The 8,922-nt window shown below is 35.7% G+C and overlaps 1 pseudogene; it reads left to right on the top strand.

The window, feature by feature from the left end:
- Positions 1–1,175: 1,175 nt before the first annotated feature.
- Positions 1,176–1,554, top strand: LOC115521272 (annotated as a pseudogene).
- Positions 1,555–8,922: the final 7,368 nt, after the last annotated feature.

Raw genomic sequence — 8,922 nt, 5'->3', positions numbered from 1 at the left:
TTGGACAAAACCATCTTTCTTTTAAGCTAAAGAAACAGTATGCACAAAAGCCATGAGACAAAATGCCTGACATATTTGAGGACCCACAAATGGCCAGTATGATTGAAGCTCAGATAATTAGGAAGAGCAGAACACTGCCACAAAAGTAAGCAATGCAGTTAATATCCATAAACTTTCATTTTAAAGCCTTTTATTTATCTGGAAGCATTTCATTTCTTTAAAAGGTCATTCACTTGACTTTTGATAATTTACCGTCATGCACTAAAAAGTTTTTGTAGAGCATTGTCTTATCTCCAATATCATTTATCCATGACATCATTGAACATTTCAAACACTCATCCATTCACCTGCTTTAAGGACATTGGTGATTCCAAAGAACAGTGAAGTTTCTTCAAAGTGTGTCTTCAGTCACGCAAGGGATGAATGACAGCACTTGCTGGGATCATAAAATCAGGTCTCTGAACAGAGGTGTGGCATATTTTTCACACTTCTTTCCCTAAGATGCTCCTAGCACTGACCTACAGCACTTTCTTAACTGAGTTAGCACCTAAGAATGGAAAAAATTAAACAATTTCCTCACAACATGTTCAGAAATTTTGACATCCACATTTAATGATGAACTATGGTATTCCTTCAAGTCACCATCTGTTAGCAGAGCTGTTTTAGAAGCAGTGGTGCAAAAATGCTGGATATTTCCCTCTATGAGAAGACAGCTGGGAGACAAAAGAGAAAAATGATAGATGCTAATCTAACCAATTAATCTGGTTTCCATATCACTTTGTATAAGCGTTATGGCAATAAGCTAAGGATGATTGCTTTTCACCTTGCATCTTAGAGGGGGAAAAGTGATAGATTTGCAAAAAGTTAAAACAGTTCTAAAAATGGAATCAGAGGAAAACACTATACCAAGTGACAAGGCTAGATTCTCTTTTAATGCATATTTGAAATTCTAATATTAATGTGTAGTTGAACTCATGATAAGGTAAGTCTCCAACACTCCATCGTAAATCTAAATGTTGAATCTGAAGATAAACATAGATACATTCATAGAAATAAAAAATATCATATTTCCTTTATATTGTATTAAAATATTTATGAAAGTTCTATTCAAGCTCTTTCCATCATGTTGAAACCTGTGGAGGCCTACTGAGAACAGGACTCCTAAAACGACAAATATGTCTGTAAGTTTGTGGTCCAAAGCCATTTTTGGTGGCTATAAGTGGGGTCTCTGGAACCAGAATTTAAGCTCTTCTTAAAATTGAAGGAGTTTATGCTCAAGAGGAAACTGAATTCTATCTCAGCAAGAGATGTGTTTATGTATACAAAGCAAACAACAACACAGTGACTCCTGGTGGCAAACCGAATAAAATCAGAGGAATCTGGGAAGAAGTACCTCGTGCTCCTGGAAACAATGGCATGGTTCATGCCAAATTCCGAAGCAACCTGCCCGCTAAAGCTATTGGCCACAGAATCCGTGTGATGATGTCCCCCTCAAGGATTTAAACTAACTGAAAAGTAAATACATAAAGGTATAGATTTGTTCTCTTGTAAAAAGAAAGAAGAAAGAAAGAAAGAAAGAAAGAAAGAAAGAAAGAAAGAAAGAAAGAAAGAAAGAAAGAAAGTTCTATTTAATATAAGAGGAAGTGTTTCTTTATAGAAGTATTCCAGGTAATGGCACAAAAACAGACACTCAGATCAATGGAACAGAATAGAGAACCCAGAAATGGACCCACAAACGTATGGCCAACTAATCTTTGACAAAGCAGAAATGAATATCCAATGGAATAAAGACAGTCTCTTCAGCAAGTGGTGCTGGTGGGAAAACTGGACAGCAACATGCAGAAGAATGAACCTGGACCACTTTCTTACACCATACACAAAAATAAACTCAAAATGGATGAAAGACCTCAATGTAAGACAGGAAGCCATCAAAATCCACAAGGAGAAAGCAGGCAAAAACCTCTTTGATCTTGGCCGCAGCAACTTCTTACTCAACACATCTCCAGAGGCAAAGGAAACCAAAGCAAAAATGAACCTCATCAAAATAAAAAGCTTCTGCACAATGAAGGAAACAATCAGCAAAACTAAAAGTCAACCCACAGATGGGAAAAGATATTTGCAAACAACATATCAGATAAAGGGTTAGTATCCAAAATCTATAAAGAACTTCTTAGACTCAATACCCAAAAAGCAAATAATCCATTGGAGAAATGGGCAAAAGACATGAATAGACACTTCTCCAAAGAAGACATCCAGATGGCTAACTGACAAAATGCTCATCATCACTCATCATCATGGAAATATAAATCAAAACCACAATGAGATACCACCTCACACCTATCAGAATGGCTAACATTAACAACTCAGGCAACAACAGATATTGGTGAGGATGTGGAGAAAGAGGGAATGCTCGTGGGAATGCAAGCTGGGGCAACCACTCTGGAAAACAGTATGAAGCTTCCTCAAAACATTAAAAATTGAATTACCCTACAACCCAGCAATTGTACTACTAGGTATTTATCCAAGGGATACATGTATGCTGTTTTGAAGGGACACATGCACCCCAATCTTTATAGCAGCACTATCAACAATAGTCAAAGAATGGAAAGAGCCCAAATGTCCATCGATGGTTGAATGGGTAAAGGAGATGTGGTGTGTGTGTGTATATATATATATATATATATATATACACACACATATACATACATATATATACATATACATACATATATATATACATATATATATATGTATATAATGGAGTATTACTTGGCAATCAAAAAGAATGACATCTTCCCATTTACAACTACATGGATGGCACTAGAGGGTATTATGCTATGTATGTGTGTGTATATATTGAAGGAGTTTATGCTCAAGTATATACACACACATAAACATACATACATACATACATACATACACACACACACACATATACATACAGTGGAGTATTACTCGGCAATCAAAAAGAATGAAATCTTGCCATTTGCAGCTACATGGGTGGAACTAGAGGGTATCATGCTAAGTGAAATTAGTCAGTCAGAGAAAGACAAATATCATATGACTTCACTCATATGAGGACTTTAAGAGAAAAAACAGATGAACATAAGGGAAAGGAAGCAAAAATAATATAAAAACAGGGAGGGGACAAAACATAAGAGACTCTTAAATATGGAGAACAAACAGAGGGTTACTAGAGGGATTGTGGGAGGGGGGATGAGCTATATGGGTAAGGGGCATGAAGGAATCTACTCCTGAAATCATTGTTGCACTATATGCTAACTAACTTGGATGTAAATTTAAAAATAATAAATAAATAAATAAATAAATAATAAGAGTATATAGCAACAACAAAAAAAGAAGTATCCCAGCTAATAAACACCAAAGGAATGATAACATTAGAATATCACCATTTTTTAACCCAAATGAAAAACTGATTCAAGCAATACTCATTAATGGATGAAACCATTACTTAACAGTTTGATGCTGAACTTTTCAATGGAAGGCAACAGGCTGTCATCACCAGAAACCACTGATCAGTCTCAGTTTTTATAACAAGTGGGGCAACCTGATGTGCCTCCACATGTGATGCAGTAGGAAACACAAAGGACCACCTAGGAAATAATCTGGCCAAAATTTGAATGTGAATAAAATCAAATGCCAAGCACTAACTTCGATTTATAGGAAGTATGTGGAAAGAAGGAACAATTATAACATTGAAAGAAAGCAAACAAATCCAGAACATGATCACCTGTAGGGCACTTACCACAAGTCAGTGGCATGGGGAGAAAGCTAATGAGGAGATGCCTTTGAATGAAAAGGGACTTAACAGAAACAACCACCAAAAGCATAAACTCATTTGAATATTCTTTAAAAAAATGTGTAGAGAGATTTTTTTAAATCGGAGAAGTGTAATTATGAACTGTTTATTAGATGATACCAAAGAGTTATTTTTTCAATATTTATTATCGGGGAGAGAGCGCAAGTGGGAGAGAGGCAGAAAGAAGGGGACAGAGGATCTGAAGCAGGCTCTGCACTGACAGGCTGACAGCAGCAAGCTGGATGTAGGGCCTGAACTCACAAACTGCAAGATCATGACCTGAGCCGAAGTCAGATGCTCAACCGACTGAGCCACCCAGGCACCCCTGAAGAATTATTTTCAATGTTTATTGTGAGAATGACACTGTGAGAATATAGTTTTTCTTTCAGAAATGAATACCAAAGTTCATAGATGTTATGTGTAGAAAGTACCTTAAATTGGCAAAGCAGGGAAGGGGGAAAGTAGACGAAGCAAATATGTCAAAATCCTGATAGTCTGAGTAATGGATATAGTAAGTTCATTGAACTATTTTTCCTAATTTTTTCATATTTGAAAGTTTTTATAATAATTTTAATACTCATTAATCAGAGCTTCATTAGGTAATTTGTTTGAAAATATTTTTCTTAGGACAAATATTAGAAAGCAATTTTTTAAGTATAGGGCTATTGGAAATGTAGTGTTAGATACAAGCTGTCCTACATCCATGCATTTATATATAGCACATTGAAACTAATTGTGCTTCCTAAATACAAAAGTTTTTGTGTCCTTCATGAATTCTGCTAAATTCTTAGTCACTATACCTTCAAATATTTTCTCTAGCTCATCTCTTTTGCTCCTTCTGGGTATGCAATTAAATGTTGAACTTCAATGTTCAACATTGTTAACTTCGATGTCTGTCACTTTCACCTTCACAGTTTCCACTTTCTGGTTTCTCTGTGATTATTTGGTTTATTTACTCAAATCTGTCTTCCAATTTGATCATTTTCTCTCCAATCTATTATTTAACTTATTTTTCAACTCTTAAATTTAGCGACTATATTTTTTCATCTCTAGAAATCCTATTTTGAAATTTTACCTCTTCCTTCATAATTGTCTTATTATTTCCCAATAGCTTCCATTTTCTTATCTTTTGGATTATTATAAACATATTTATTCTATAATTCCTTACAGATTATTGCACTATTATCTCAAGTTCTTAGATAAATCTTATTTATTGAATCAGTCTGTCTTGCTGATTTTCTTGAGTGCACGTGTATGTGTGTGCTCATTCATCTATATACTGGGCACCTATATGCCAGGCACAGTTCTACCTACTGGTCAGTAGAAGTGAACAAAATAGATAATAATCCCTGTCCTCTATAGCTTTTTTTCTAATCTTGTTCATAAGCATGACTCTCCCTCCTCATCCCAACCCCAAGAGAATATCGTGCACTACAGTTCACTGAAATATTTCTCCTGAGTAGTTTTCTTTTCCTTCAGCCACGTGTCCCAACATGTCACAGCTTACAATGCATTTTTATGTTATTTCTCATTTTAGAATTTCATAAGCCATCAGGACACCATAACTTAATTCCAAATCCATATGAAGGATAGACCAAGATTTAAATGTCTCACAGGAAATTTTTCTCCCATCCAAATAAAAAGGGAATTTTCCTTTTTATCTCCTTCAGCCTCCACCCTAATGGGTGGATGTTTTCAGTCCTTTCTCTTAGAGTATAGTCAGGGTTGTATGCATGGGCCCAGCCTCCAGCTCTCCATCTCAAGAGCCCAAGGCCTACTCTCACATGTGTGTAGAGGTGTTCAAATCCAAGCTTCTCATTGCTTTCTGGTCCAATACATCTCCCAGGCTGTTTCAGTGTTCCTGTTTGTACCTATCTCTCCAATGCTCATGTTCCTATTTGCTCAATCACCTGAGGATTTCCCTTATACTCTTTTAAGTTCATCCCTGCATATTATAAAAAATATTGTGTTATTATTTTGTCAGATATTTCTAGGTATTTGTGGTGGGAAAATTTCCACCAACTTTCTGAAAGCATAAGTAGCAATACTAACATTTAATGAGTTGATAAGCAGGTCTGGCTGCCATAAAGTTGAGATGTCTTCATATGAAACTGAGAACAATCATTTTGCTTTTAATTCTGTATGCATGCTGAATTGTTTTGTTTTGTTTTTTTATGTTTATTTCTATTTGAGAGAGAGAGAGAGAGAGACAGTGCACAAGCTGGGGAGGGGCAGAGAGAGAGAAACAGAGACAGAATCTAAAGCAGGCTCCAGGCTCTGAGCTTTCAGCACAGAGCCTGATGTGGAGCTCAAATCCACAAGTTGTGAGATCATGACCTGAGCAAAAGTCAGACACCTAACCAACTGAGCCACCCAGGCACCCACAGTTTGAATTGGTTTATTGGTTATAAAGTCAAATTTTCATCTTATAATGATAATTCACAAGTGAAAGAATTTCATAGAGTAAGAGTTTAGTTTCTAAGGTATTTGATAAGAATGAGACTTGATTTTTATGTGAAACAAAAATATATTAGAGTACAAAATTTGTAGCTTTAGTTGTTACAGACCAAAAAGATAGGGACAAAAGTGGACTTAACACCAAAATGATGCCAAGTGAAGCCAAAAAGGATCACAGAGTTACTATATGAATAAAATTTCTCGGTGGACAAAACATAGTAGATGTGAGTGGCACCTGGCTGACACTGTGGGTAGAGCATGTGACTCTTGATCTTGGAGTTGTAAGTTCAAGTCCCATGTTGAGCATAGAGATTACTTAAAAAAAAAAATTAAATCTTAAAAAAAAAAAGTAGTAGAGGGGCACCTGGGTGACTCAGTTGGTTAAGCTTCCAACCTCAGCTCAGGTCATGATCACATGGTTCATAGGTTTGAGCCCGACATCAGGCTCTCTACTGTCAGTGCAGAGACAGCACAAACCAGAGCCTGCTTTGGATCCTCTGTCTCCCTCTCTCTCTCTGCCCCTCCCCCTTTCTCACTCTCTCTTTCTCTCTCAAAAATAAATAAATAAAAACATTAAAAAGGTAGTAGATGTGAGTTATCAGATATGATATATCCATTAATAGCCATTAATACAATATAGCCATTAATACAATAGTCATTAATACAATATAGCCATTAATACAATGACTTATTTTCAGAAAAACTCTACCCTCTAGCATATTAAATTACTATTGCTAATTTAAATTTTATTTGCTTTTATGGTTTGAATGACATTTCATGTATAAATTAGTTTTGATTTTATGGCTGTGTTAGAGCTATAAGAATGAAAAGAGTCTATCTAATATTATATATATATGTATGTAACATAAAAATGTATGTAAATCCTAGAGACTGGGCTTCTTTTTCTTTAAAAAATTAAGAAACAGAATTGCAAGTGCAAAAAGTTATTCTTTCCAGCTTTGTTTGAAATTGCAAAATATTGGAAACAACCTATATGCCCACACATAGAAGAGTAAAATAATAAACTATGGGCAAGTCTTTCTAAGCTGCAGTATTAGATTAGTGCTTAAAAAGTGAAATTTTTATTATGTGAAACTGAAATGACATTATATTTTGTGAAAAGATAATTTAAAGATCCCTTTCCAACAATTAAAGAATGAAGGTAACTTGTTAAGATGTGAAATACATGGTGTCAGACAAACTATGTTCAAAAGCTGACTCCATTTACTAACTGTGTGACCTTGGACAAATTAATTAACCACACTGAACTTCAGTTTTCTCCTGTGTAAAATGGGGATAGATAATAATTACTTCAAGGGACTGTTAAAAAAATTTAAATGAGATTTACTCTTGAAAACATGTGACAAGCATGCAATCCGTCTTAACTTAAAGTCAAATCTGTCCTCGCACTTTTCTCTTATCCTATAGAGGACAGGCAATAGAGTCCTGATTTTTTTTATCCAGTCCATAAAGAATTTCAAATTCTATAAAATCTTAATTATATCTCAGTGATATAGGATAGCAGTTCAAGCGTCTTTAAGGAAATAGCAATGGAAATAATTTTATTTTTAAAATGTCAGCCTATATCATGTCAAGTGTTCAGTAAAAGCTATGGCTTTTGGGGCGCCTGGGTGGCGCAGTCGGTTAAGCGTCCGACTTTAGCCAGGTCACGATCTCGCGGTCCGTGAGTTCGAGCCCCGCGTCAGGCTCTGGGCTGATGGCTCGGAGCCTGGAGCCTGTTTCCGATTCTGTGTCTCCCTCTCTCTCTGCCCCTCCCCCGTTCATGCTCTGTCTCTCTCTGTCCCAAAAATAAATAAACGTTGAAAAAAAAAAATTAAAAAAAAAAAAAAAAGCTGTGGCTTTTTTATTTGTTTGGATAATAACTTATGTTATACTATATTATAAATAATTTATAATGCATACATTTGAGTAAATATTTTAGTCAAATAAAATCTTTTCTTTAGTATAAAACTACATTGGAATTAATTATATAATAATTTTTAAAGAGTTATTATTGAATGAGCCTGAATTTTTTAAAGAGCTTATTCAGAAAAATTATAACTACATTGGACCGCCTGGGTGTCTGCATTGGTTAAGTGTCCACTGTAGGCTCAGGTCATGATCTCATGGTTTGTGACTTCGAGCCCCACATCAGGCTCTGTGCTGACAGCTCAGAGCTGTAGCCTGCTTTGGATTCTGTGTCTCCTTCTCTCTCTTCCCCTCCCCCACTTGTGCTCTGTCCCTGTTCTCTGTCTCTCAAAAATAAATAAATGTAAAAAAATAATTTTTTAAAAGAAGAAAATCAGCTGAAATTATTTAAAGACACATTTTTAGACCCTTAATTATACAAAACAAACTGATGGTTACCAGAGGGGAGATAGGTGGGGGGTGTAGGTTAAATAGGTGATGGTGATTAAGGGGTGCACTTGTGATGAGCACCAGGTATTGTATGGAAGTGCTGAATCATTATAATGTGCACCTGAACCTAATATTACACTGTATGATAACTAACTGGAATTTAAATAAAACCTTTATTTAAAAAAAAAAGAGAGAAGAGGGGTGCCTGGGTGGCTTAGTCAGGTAAGCGTCCAACTTCAGCTTAGGTCATGATATCACAGTTCTCAGGTTCGTGCCCCGTGTCGAGC

This window comes from Lynx canadensis, chromosome C1, assembly GCF_007474595.2.
Source record: "Lynx canadensis isolate LIC74 chromosome C1, mLynCan4.pri.v2, whole genome shotgun sequence".
NCBI classification, from domain to species: Eukaryota; Metazoa; Chordata; class Mammalia; order Carnivora; family Felidae; genus Lynx; species Lynx canadensis.
This window is presented reverse-complemented; position numbering and strand designations above follow the sequence as displayed.